General features: G+C 54.4%; 1 long non-coding RNA gene across 1 annotated transcript; it reads right to left on the bottom strand.

Annotated features, from left to right (window-relative positions):
• Window positions 1-5640: 5640 nt before the first annotated feature.
• On the bottom strand, window positions 5641-6773 carry LOC135327708 (uncharacterized). Its single transcript, XR_010388096.1, has 3 exons — window positions 6692-6773; window positions 5783-5867; window positions 5641-5679 (listed from the first exon to the last, which is right to left on the bottom strand). It is a non-coding gene; the product is annotated as an uncharacterized LOC135327708 (long non-coding RNA).
• Between the last annotated feature and the right edge of the window lie 4477 nt (window positions 6774-11250).

Here is an 11250-nt window from a genome sequence, read left to right as displayed (position 1 = left end):
CTCCTTTATGAGAAGGGACAGAGCAAAGAAAGAGTATTGTCTATACAATATTTGGCCAGTGTTTGGAGTCCAGGAGCAAGCAGAGTCACACCTCAAGATGTCCTGACATTTTGGAGAGACGGTAGGAAATGGGGGAGATGAAGTTTGCTAAAGAAATGTGCAAAACACCATGCTTAGTAAAGAGAAATGCAGTGTCATGGACAATAGCAGAGTGAGGACTAGCTGGCAAGGAAGAAGCAGGCAGCAGAGTGCAATGCATGAACTGTAAAGGAAGATATACTAGGCCCAAGGGGAATGCTGTACTGCTGTAGATATATTGCTTCCAGAATGGACATTTCCATGCCAGTCAGCTCTGCTCTTTCTGCCCAGTTCATTGATGGGTGGCATGAACATACCCTGAAATGAGACCTATGGACTAGCACCAAGATAGGTTACAGACTGAATTACTTTTATGCAGCCTTCTGACACACAGGAAAACTGGTGGGATTTCTTTTTTCCCAAGCCTCCTATTTACAGAGCTTTAATTATAGGCGGAGTAGTAGATTGGCTAATGCAATGGGCATCTGGTTTGTGCTGAGGATGGGCCAGCACTGACCTGCTGGCTACTTTGCAGAGCTCAGGAACTGCAGCTGCAACAGGGGAAAGGACCATGGGTCACTGAGGCAGGGGGAAGAGGGAAGTAAAAGCATTGTATTAAGTGATCAAAGAAGGTTAAAAGTGCACATGCTCCCTACAACAGTGGCTGAACTGATAGGGGCTAAGGCATTGCATAATCATGTGAAAATACTTTTATCCTGCCCATCATTTGCCAACATACAGAAAGATCAGAAAAGGTTCTGCCTCCCCCTTCTGCTCTGTCCTGTGCACCAGTCCTCCTGTAGCTGCACCCTGTGCTGATTAGGGAGGCCATCTTGCCAAAAACTGACCTGACAGATAAGTCCTGTATTTGTTCAGCTCCTAAACCAGCTTGGTCAGTGGCTGCAGGAGCCCTAAGGAGTGCCGTACAAGAAAGGGGGAGGGTACAAGTCCAATGAAGAGGTTTAGATCCGCCACAGCTGCCATGGTGTGGACATTTATGCAGTGAGGCCAGAAAGGCCTTTGTCCCTTTGACAAATTCCTCACTTTGGTGTAAAGTGAGACTTCTGGAATTCTTACTGCCACAGACTCTTCAGTAACAAACAACTAGATGTTTTCCAGAGTTTTTTGCCCCCATTGACTTCTGTGGGCCAGTTAAGTAAATGAAGAATGAGAAGAGCCACAACCCTTGACTGAGATAGTCAAGGAAAAAGAAGCCACTGATAACCCCATTGGTAAACTATTAAAACTGTACATGTACTAGAATATAATTGTGCTACCTAGGTATGATTTCCACACCCTTCTTGCTGGAATAAATGTCCTTGGTATAGCTGTGTGCTTTGCAGAACATACTACACAAACTCTTATAACAGCCACTCTGTTGGAAAACCACAAAGCCAAATTGTAGCTAGAAAATGTAGACTCCTTCTGGCAAAGAGAATGCAATTCATCAAAAGAGGGATTCCTGTGCCATATTCCAAAATAAATATATCAGTAGGACATTCAGATGGAACTAAGATTACAAACTGAACAACCAGCAACCAAGAAAGTAATTAACAAAACTAGAGGATAGAAGTATTACAGATTTGTCTGTGATGGACCCTTCACAGCAGGCTTCTCCATCAGATTTTCTAAACTTCTAAGCAAGAGCCACCTATGTAAAATTGCTGGACACAAGGAATTGTGATGAATCTGGGTTTGCAGGTTTTCATTCCCAGAACGATAGGGCTTCATCTAACTCTGGACTTCCAGATGAGCAAGCCTCCTCAATGTCTCATAATTTTGAATCAGAAAGATTTTGTATACATATATCTATATTCATATATGTATATATATATATTCATATATATTCCTTAATATATGTCCCTTACTATTTCTTGAGATGGTGATATCAAGAGCTATCCAGAAAAACAAAAGGCAGTCTGTATCTCAGTGTCTGCAAAGAGCTCCACAAAGGAAAAAAACATGGCTAGAAATAGGGAAAGAATCACTGAAATATTCAAAAGACTTTTACTGAGGGTGAAAAGATATCCCCTCAAAATCTATTCTTTTCCTGCAAAGGTATTTTGCAGCCTAAAGGCTCTTACCAGCCCAGAAACTTTGGAAGCTCTGAAATCCTTTGAAGTAAGGAGTGATGACATGATATCCCAAAACTGGTAAGTGTTTCCTGCTTGATAAAGAGGTGAATGCTGCAAACCAGAAATGGCTACACACAGTACAGCAATACCATCTGAAGCAAGTTAACGGTGACTTCAATCTGCTACGGAAAAAAGGAATTGTTCTATGAATGAGGGCAGAAGAATAGGTGTTACCATGGACTTCTTGCACTGCAGAATGCAGGTGATTCCTGTGCGTGTGGGCAGAAGAAAAGACGTCTGGTACCACGACTCTTGGATCATTTACTCTCCCTTCCAATCCTGGCATTTTGGATAACTGGGTACCTTCTCGTTTGTTCCTAATGACGTCAAAGAAATATATTAACAGGTCATTGGCAGAAAAAGAGGTCATGTTTGATTTGCATTATATCCACTTTGCATTCAACCATAAAAAATTTTGTCAAACAGGAAATATATAAAATTGTGAGGCATGATGTAAACATCAAAAATATTTTAGATACCATTTGACATTTGAGTCATAACATTGTTAAGTTTCAACAAAACTTATAAGAAATGTGTTAGAAAAAGATTTATATGACTCATTTTAAATTTGATGCAGGCAAGACCCAGCCCCCTTGCTTAGACTTGGTGTGGTAGTGAATGGGATAAGTAACTCATTTATACCTACTAATTTTCGTTTTCAAGAACACATGATCAATTCAAGGCTGTTTCTGATAGTTATCTTTCAATAGAAGCTTGTTTTTTGCAAATGCAAAACACTAAAGTAAAAAAATAAGGATTTCTTGTTATGTAATCAACCCTCAGTATAAAAGACTTTCTTGGTTCATAAGGTAGAGGATTGCACAGCTAAATATAGCTTAACCAGTATTTTCCATTTAAGAGATTTTAAATTGGTTTACTTCTTATTTCAAGAACTAATTGGCTTGATCAAATACTAAGGGGAATTGGACTCAACAGCTGCTAAGTTAACAGAGGGGAATCCTCCCTTTCTTCCTCTCCCCTTTTTCTTCCCCCTTTTCAGCACCATTAGTCTCCCTCGTTTTTCTTCCACTTTTCTTCTCCCCCATTTTATCCCTCTCTTTTCTCCCCCTTTTTCTCCTCTGTTTCCCTCTTTCATCTCCCTCTTTCCTCCCACTTCTTTCTGCACATTTGTCCTCCTTTGCTGCTTGTTTTTTCTCCCTCCTTTTTTTCTCCTTTTCTCCCCCTTCTCCTCCCAATTTTTTTCTCCGTCTCTTGCTTCTCCCTTCTTTCTCCTCCTTTTTGCTCCTCACTCCTTTCTCCCCCTTTTTATCACCCCTGCTTTCTTTTCACTTTCTTTCCTTCCTCCTTCCCCCCCTCCTTTTCTCACCCCTCTCTTTTCTTTCCCTTGCTTTTCTCATGTCCATTTCTGTGCTTTCTCTGGATTTTCTCGCCATTTCTTTGCTTTCCATTTCTTGTCCTCCCCCTTTATTTTCCCTACATTTCTTTAATCTCCTTTTCTTCTCTTTCCCTTTTTCTTTCTCTTGCAATTTCTCTTGCCCTTGCTCAGTCTCCTCTTTCTCCGTCTCCTCTTTCTCCCTCTCCTTCTCTTTCTTGCGATTCTTGCGGCCTGCAAGCAGGAATGGCAGCAGCTCCCGGGATGGTTATGGAGGGGCACTGGGAAGCAGGACAGCAGCTCTCCAGGCAGCACCCGGAGGATGTTGTGGGTGCAGAGCCTGCTGAGAGTGGTGCAGGCTGCATGGCAGGTGGTTTTGCCAGGGCCTCCTTCTCCAACATCAGCTGTTGCTGCTGAACCGCAACCCTGCCTGCATGGCTGGTGCCCGTGTGGTGTTGCCTGCTGCCTCCAGAGTGCTCCTGGAAGGACAGGGCTGGCTCTGAGAGGCTCCTCTGCAGCGCGCTGATGTAACTTTTCAGGGGAGGCAGTGGAGGGGCAGAGACGCATGTGGCATTTCCTTGCCTCCCACTAGGGCTTCTGCCTCTGGGCTGCCACATCTCAGAGGTTCACGGGCTGCACGCAGCCTCAGGCTCTGGGCTGTGGTGGCCCAGCAGATCCTGCAGGGAAAAGCAGGCAGGGGTGGCAGAAGAGTTCCTGGGGTGCAGCAAGGCCCTTTAGCAGGGGAGCACTTGTTTGGGGACACGAGCACGTTTTTGCCTGGCCAAGGCCGGCGCCCTCTGCTTTGCCTTGGTTTGGATCTACTTCTCACGGCAGGCAGATGGCACTGGGACTAACCTGTCTGTCCCCAAGTCTCCCCCTGGATCACTTTCTTCAGGGAAATAGAGAAATCCCTGGCTCTGCATGAACTGCATGGCCAGGCTGGCCTACCTGGACTGCCTGGGGCAGGGCCTCCTCTTCAGCGCAAAGAGTAGCCGGAGGCTGGCCAAAGAGAGGCCTCTCAAGGCCAGGGGCTGGCTGCTCTGGGCTGTCCCCATTGGCCAAGGCTCACCTTCGAGCAAAGGGCCATGCTACCAGCCTCTTCCTTGTCTTAGTCCCAACTGCTGCAAGCCAGAGGAAAGCAGAAATGGGGTTAAAGAAGTGGGAGCAGAGAGCTCTGCTGCCTGTCGTGTGTGTGCAGGGCCGGGGGATGCCCAATGAAGAGCAGAGCTGGGTGCGGAAACAGCGACTCTGCTGCGGTGGGGCAAATGGAGAGACAGCCAAGGGCTTGCTGAGGGCAGAAGAGCCTCAGCTGTAAAGCTGGGACCATCCCTCTGGGCACACCCGCTTTGCTGCTTTTTGCACCTTCTCGTGACTGTACCCTCCCAGACCGGGGCAACACACCGGGCACGGCAATAGCTGCGGGGTGTTGCACACGTGCAGAGCTTTGGGGCATGGCAGAGGTTTCTGGCGTCCCTGCAAGGCAGATGTGTCGCTTGGGCAGCTTGTGGTGGCAGCAGTTTGGGCTGCGCAGTCTGAGCGTGCCCCTGCCCCAGGGCTGGCCAGAGGGGCCGGAGGGGCCCCGCTTCGCAGCTGCTGTCAGGCGCTAGGCAAGTAGGCAGCTCCTCAGCTTCTCTTGCAAACTCACCACTCGAGTGGCCAAGTGCCTCTTCAGCAGCGGATGGGACTGGGTCAGGGCAGTGCTTGCTGCCAGCCTGCAAGAAACGGGTGCCGGTTACGGAGCCGTCCCACAGCAGAAAGGGCCGCCAGCGAGGTGCTCCAGCCCCGCAGACAAGTGTGAGCGGGCGCAGGGAACAGCCGAGGGCGTCAGACGCCTGCGGGGGAGACGCTGGGGTGCGCAAATGGCCCTGCCGCTCTGCCCGACGGGCAGCTGGTGGCAAAGGCTGCTGCTGCACAGGACGCCCTCCCAGGTGCGCTGCCCCTGCACTGGGCAGCTCCTCCCAGGCAGCCCCGTGCGGCAGCGGCTGGTGTCTGCAGGGCTTGGGGCCCTGCCACGTCCCCTCCCGAAACCCTGATGCCTCCCACCAGCCCCCAGCAAGGGCCGGGGCAGAGGCAGCCCCTGCTCACCTCTGCCATATTCCAGGCTTCGACAGTCCGGGTGGTCAGCGACGCCGTCTGGGCAAGAGAGCAGAGAGGCCCCATGAGCAGCTGCTCGCGGGTGCTGCTCCCCAAAGCCCCGTGGCGCTCGCGGTGCAGTGGGAACCCCCGGCACACTTACGGGACCCTCGAAGCCGACGGCCGTGACGAGGCGCCGAAGGGAGGTGAGTCGGGTGACCCGGGTCTCCTGGGCTCCTCCGGTTGGCCTGGGCACAGGGCAGGGACGAAGGCAGAGCTCAGTCACAGCCAGCCCCTCTGCTGGCTCCCCCGACACCAGCCCCGCGCCCCCACACCACCCTGGCACAGGAGACCTTCCCGCAGCGCTGGCTGGCAGCACCGCTCTGCAGCGCCCGACCCTGCCGCCTCCGGGCCTCTTCCGTGGCAAAACGGGCAGCAGCAGCTCAGGCTCCCCGTCCACACACGCAAGGAGCTGCAGTGCCGGCTCCAGGGCGCTGGTGGCCGTTGGCCACCCCCGGGCGAAGCAGCTGCCGCCGCTCGGGGCAGGAACTGCCCTGCGCAGGGGTGTCCCTTCCCTCCCTTTCCCCCACCTCCAGTGCTGCTCTGCTGCGGGCAGCTGCCCCGGCAGCTCTCCACCGCCCGCAGCCTTGCCGCCGCCGCAGGCAGGCTGAGCTCCCCGGCAGGGCTCACCTGAGCATGGTGCTCAGCCAGCGCTCCTGCAGCTCCCGCGACCTGCAGCGAGAAGCAGAAGCAGCCTCAGAGCCCGCTGCTCCTCCTGCTGCGGAGAGGCACAGGTCCCGGACACCTCTCTCCCGCTGGGCACCGCTCCACACCGCCAGGCACCGGAGCCCCCGCTCGGTGTCCCCCCGCAGCGTCGCTGGGCTGAGCAGAGCTGCACGGACGTGGCGGCGGCACGTGGCTTGTGCACGCCTGGGGGTGCGTCTGAAGCCCAAGCGGGGCCGCTGCTTTCTCTGCCCGCAGCCTGAGCTGAGCCCCAGCAAGCCCAGAGAGGACAGTAGGCGAGCACGGTGCCCTGCACCCCCCCAGCCCTGCACGTGTCCCCAACACTCACCGGAAGGTGACCACGCAGAGGCCAGCGGGCCACACGAGGACAAGGCTGTTGGTGCATTTCAGGCCGAAAACCTCCTCCTCATCTTCCCGCCCGGACGCCGCCTCCTCCTTCCCGCACAGCACCCAGAGCTCCCTGAGAGGCACCCGGTGCTTGAGCAGGAAGGTGGAGCCACATCTGCCGGGACAAAGAGCAGGGAGCGCCTTGGAGGCTGCGTGGTGGGGGCAGCCCCAGCAGGCCTCCCGGGGAGAGCCACGTCCTGGGCGCAGAGCCTTGTGGCAGCCAGCGCGGGGCTCGGGTGGCAGAAAGCAGCCTCCCTCACCGCAGGCACACAGGGCACTTCAGACAAGGCGCTGCTGCAAAGTGTTGCGGGCAGGCGCTTTTTCAGGGGCTGCCAAAGATGGTGGCAACACGCGGAGCCTGCCCCTTTCCTCTCAGGCCTCTGCGCATTAAAGGAAAGGGTGTCCCTCCCCACAGCGCAGGTGCACCCACGCAGGGGACTGCAGGTGCTTTGGACCACAAGTCGTTGTCGGGAGCAAAGGGCATCCAGCCCGGGCGAGGCAGTGAGCAGAGGAGGAAGGGCTCCTTCCAGGCGACTGGGTGCTGGAGGCCTTGACCAGCAGTGTTTGGCAGTATTGCTATTGGTGGTGGAGGGATGCTGCTGAGAGAGAAAGCAGTGGAAAGAGCAGCGCCAAGGAGGCACTTTGTGCTCCGGCGGGAGCAGCTCCGGGGAGCAGCGGTGCCCGGGGACGGGTGGCAGGGGCGGTGGCGGGGGGGAAGGACGGCTGTGGCTGCTCTTCTTACCTGAACCTGGCAACGGCGAGGGTGTCGGGGAAGAGCAGCAGGTGCCTGTCCCTCGTCCGCTGGTGCCGGGTCACCTGCACACGGTCGCTGAGGAGCAGCTGGGGGCTCCTGCGTGACACGAAGGCGCCGAGTGGCGCTGGGGACCAGGAGGCCGCCCTGCCCCAGAGCCCGAGGCGGGCGCCGGGACCCCCACGGCTGGGGGTCCCGGGCTGTGTCTGGGTGCCGGGAGCGGGAGTGCCCCGGGCGCCACAGCAGTTCACCTGTCCCATGCTGCTGTGGCTGGACAGACCTGCGCGAAGCGGCACGCGTGTCCCTTTGCTGAGCAGTACCACCGGGCTGAGAGCTGCCTCTGCCCGTGCTGCCCTACAATGGCACAGTGCCGCAATGGGGACACGCCGGCGGCCATGGCTGGGGTCCCTGTGATGCCACTGTGGCACATTGTGATGCGCCAGCGGCGGCGTGGGGCAGCGCTGGGGTGTGGGCCGGGGCTGCGGGCGCAAAGGGGACTCTGCCCGGCACCCCGGCATCTCCAGCACCGTGCGATTGTCCCGTCTGCGATGTGGCAGTGCAGCTGGTGGGGCCGGGCACCGCTGCTGGCTCCCGCCATGCCCCCTTTGCTCTCCAGTCCTGGGCCCCACATGCCCAGCGCCGGCTCCTGCCATGGAGAGGGTCTAGAAGACGTGCTCAGAGACGCGGAGCTGCCTCTGCGTGTGCTGGTGGTGGCTCCCGGGGGGAGGCATATGCTGCCTGGGAGAAGGGAGCACGTGGGCTCACAGTTGTTTGCAAACATTTGTTTTGTGACAATGTTTGAGACATTAACAACTCGTATGTCCTTAATGGTCTCTTACATGCATGAGGGTGCGTGGCTCCAGGAGGAAGTGTCCCATGGGACAGGGCCCGAGAGGGAAGAGGGCCCCGAGAAACCTGGTCCATGGTCAAGGATCACCCACCTCCTTCAAGCTGCACAGCAGTCCATGCCAATGCTCAGGAAGTTGAGTAAAGGGGGCAGGAGACCTGCCTGGTAGAAGAAGAAGCTGCTGGCCAAACTCCAACCAAAGAAGGAAGCCTACGGGGAGGGTGGAGGCAGGGTCAGGTCACGTGGGAGGAACATAGGGACCTTGCTGGAGCATGCAGGGATAGGGCTGGGAAGGCCAAAGGCCAGCTGGAGCTGAATCTGGCAAGGGGCATCACGGACAAGGAGAAGGGTTTCTCTGAAGATGTCTGAAACAAAAGGAAGAGTAGGGGCAATGTGAGCCCAGTGCAGAATGGAGCAGTAGCCCTGGTGACCAAGGGCCCAGAAAAGGCTGAGGAGCTGCATGCCGCCTTTGCCTCAGTCTTTCTAGGCAAGACCGTCCCTCAGGAATCCCGGGCCCCAGAGAGCAGGGAGAAAAGCTGGAGAAAGGAAGACTTTCCCTTGGTGGAGGAGGGTCACGTCAGGGATCACTTCAGCAAACTGCACATCCACAAGTCCATGGGCCCTGATGGGGTGCACCCACGAATGCAGAGGGAACTGGCCAGTGTCACTCTCAATCCTCTTGGAAAGGTCATGGCGATGGGGAGAGGTGCCTGAGGACTGGAAGAAAGCAAATGTGCCTCCAATCTTGCCCCCAAAAGGGCAAGAAGGAGGACTCTGAGAACTACAGACCAGTCAGCCTGCCCTCGATCCCTGGGAAGGTGATGGAGCAGCTGATGCTGGATCCCATTTCCAAGCACCTAAAGGATAAGAAGGTGCTGAGAAGCAGTCCGTATGGCTTCCCAAAGGGGAAATCATGCTTTTGCAATGGCATAGCCTTCCACAATGGAAGAACTGGCTGGGTGGAAGAGGGAAGAGCAGTGGATGTCGTCTCCTTTGACTTAGTAAAGCTTTCTGCGCCGTCTCCTCTAAGGGGAGAGCTGAGGAAGTCGGGGCTACATGAGCAGACAGTGGGGTGGACTGAAAAGTGGCTGAGCAGCAGAGCTCCACTCTGAGGGTTGTACTCAGTGGTGCCAAGTCTAGTTGGAGGCCTGTAGCTAGCGATGTAGCCCAGGGGGCCAGGCTGGGTCCAGTGCTGTTCCACTTATTCATCAGTGACTTGGATGATGGGGCAGAGCACACCCCCAGCAAGTTTGCTGATGATACACAACTGGGAGGAGTGGCTGACCCACCAGGGGCCTGTGTTGCCATTCAGAGGGACATTGACGAGCTGCAGAAATGGGCAGAGAGGAAGTTCAACAACAGGAAATGCCAGCCCCTGCCCCTGGGGTGGCCCCAGTTGAGGCTGGGCACTGACCAACTGGAAGGCAGCTCTGCAGGAAGGCCCTGGGGGTGCTGGTGGGCAATAGGTTGACCAGGAGCCTGCAACGCAGCCTTATGGCCAAGAAGGCCACAGGTTCCCTGGGCTGCGTTTGGAAGAGCATTGCCTGCAGGCCGAAGGAGGTGATCCTGCCCCTCTACTCAGCCCTGGTGAGGCTACAGCTGCAGTGCTGGCTCCAGTGCTGAGCTGCCTGGGACAAGAGAGATGTGGAGCTACTGGACCGAGTCCAGCAAAGGGCTACAAAGATGCTGAAGGGACTGGAGCTGGGGGTGTTCAGCCTGGAGAAGAGAAGCCTGCAGGGGGATCTTAGCAATGCACGTACATATCTGAAGGGAGGGCATAAAGAAGATGGAGCCAGGCTCTTTGCAGTGGTGCCCAGTGACAGGCCGAGAGAGGCGAGGAGCACAAACTGAAACACAGGCAATTCCGTCTGAATCTAAGACAAACTTTTTTGTGGTGAGGGTGACTGAGCACTGGCACAGGTTGCCCGGAGAGGTTGTGCAGTCTCCATCCTTGGAGATGGTCCTGGACAATGTGCTCTAGGTGAGCCTGCTTGAGCAGGGCAGTAGGACCACATGGTCTCTAAGGGTCCCTTCCACCCTCCACCCTTCTGCGATTCTGTGAACTCCCTTGTCCTTCTGTTTGCTCTTTCAAAGCCTAGGAAACCAGATGTGCCATGCAGGTCAAAGTCAGGCTGCTGTGCTGGGCAAGCTGAGCTGGGGAATGCCAGAGCTAAGATTTTCTCCTCTGCAGCACAGCCATGCTTCCTCATCAGGGCAGGTGCATTTGGTTGGGAAGAACAGAATGCATCAGTGTGTGATTTAAAACACCCGCTGGATGCAGACACCAGGAGCTTCATTCGGGCAGTGCCAATAGGCTTACTTCCAGCATTGTCTGCTGTGGCAATGCTTGGATCCTCTGCTTGACTCATGCTGGTATGTTTAGAGTGTCTTTAGTCAACATAAGAAATTTTTTTTTGTGCTAGTTTGATATATGTTGCTGTTAAAAACTGGGCTGGAGGAATTTATGTGAATGAGATATTCACAATTCTTTAGGTCCTGATCCATTTTTTTTCTTCTTCTTCTTCTAGTGTAGGAATTCTGAGGCCTGTCTGTGAAAGCAGAAGGAGGGATTTGGCAAGAGCTTTTTGAATGCCCTGCTTGTTGATGGGTGTAAGAAGGCACTTTCTGTTGCTACTCTTCATTTTCCTGTGCTGAATGGCAATGTATTCAGTTCAAGAGGATGCCATTGTGGGAGCACTTTCATATATTTGAAGAGCTACAGCATCAACCCTCCTAATGGAGATGTACCTTAATATTACAATACAATTCCTTGGACAGTACAGCTGGGGTCTGTTCCTCAAGTGTTCTCCTAAATTTCACACAGGTGATGAAATTCTTTCCCCTAGTTTCAGAAGAAAGCAGGGTCAATACCCTCACACCATCCTGTCATAGCATCTCATAG

This window comes from Dromaius novaehollandiae, chromosome 3 (genome assembly GCF_036370855.1).
Source record: "Dromaius novaehollandiae isolate bDroNov1 chromosome 3, bDroNov1.hap1, whole genome shotgun sequence".
NCBI lineage: Eukaryota > Metazoa > Chordata > Aves > Casuariiformes > Dromaiidae > Dromaius > Dromaius novaehollandiae.
Note: the sequence above shows the minus strand (reverse complement) of the source record. Positions and strands in the feature narration are given on the sequence as shown.